This window comes from Zalophus californianus, chromosome 15 (assembly GCF_009762305.2).
Source record: "Zalophus californianus isolate mZalCal1 chromosome 15, mZalCal1.pri.v2, whole genome shotgun sequence".
NCBI lineage: Eukaryota > Metazoa > Chordata > Mammalia > Carnivora > Otariidae > Zalophus > Zalophus californianus.
In genome coordinates, this window is record NC_045609.1 from 26,259,610 (window position 1) to 26,260,604 (window position 995).

At 27.9% G+C, this 995-nt stretch overlaps 1 pseudogene; it reads left to right on the plus strand.

The window, feature by feature from the left end:
* Positions 1-247: 247 nt before the first annotated feature.
* On the plus strand, positions 248-339 carry LOC113924022 (annotated as a pseudogene).
* Positions 340-995: the final 656 nt, after the last annotated feature.

Genomic DNA, 995 nt, shown 5'->3' on the forward strand with positions numbered 1-995 from the left:
TTAATAATAAAAAATTGCTATTAGAGCTAACATAATCAATTATAAAATACATTAAAACAAAACAAAACAAAATACTGAGAAAGACAAAGTTCTCAAATAAACAATTGTTATTAATTGTGAGATACATCAGTATTTATTTAATAGAATATAACAATTAAGAATGTGAATCTTAGAACATGGTATTAAAAAACACAACATATAGAAAATTCTTTTTCTTCACAGACATTTTATAAGAATTCTCACCTCAAGCTTTGCACAGTGGCAGTATCATAGCCAATGAAGTTTATCTGAAGCATGATTATTGCTAATTGAAAGCTAAAAGAGCTCATCTCAATAGAAATACAAAACAGCCACAAATACTACCAAAATATAATTTTAAATTTCCTTGTCACCACCTTTAAAAAAAATAGAAAGAAATGGTGAAATTAATTTTCACAATATATTTTATTTAGCCCAATGCATCCAAAATATTATCATCTCAAAATGAATTCTATGTAAAAAAAAATGAGATATTTTTAACTTCTGAAATGTGATTTGGCACTACCCATATTTCAAGTGCTTTATAGCCACATGTGGCTAGTAGCTAACCTATTGAACAGCACAAATATAGATTATTTCCATCATCACAGAATGTACCATGGGACAGTGCTGGTATGAAGAGACAATGGAAATAAGATAGACATTAGTAATAAAATATGAAAAATGGTTCACAAAACACAGGCAACAAACCTAGCCTTGGCTGATAGGGATTATTCCTAGAAGTGACATACCTGCATTCTCTATACATGGTAATATACACAGGAAACCACTGATTAATTTGGGGTTTTGATATTTATGTTCATTGATATAGAAATTTTTCCATCAAATGATTATTGATAATGACAATTTATATATAGGAATCTAATATCCTAAGAAAGTAATATATGAACAAAACTTATGTCAATCCTTCAAAGATGGTTTCATTCAAAATATGTAGAGAAAATTGGTTCTGATAA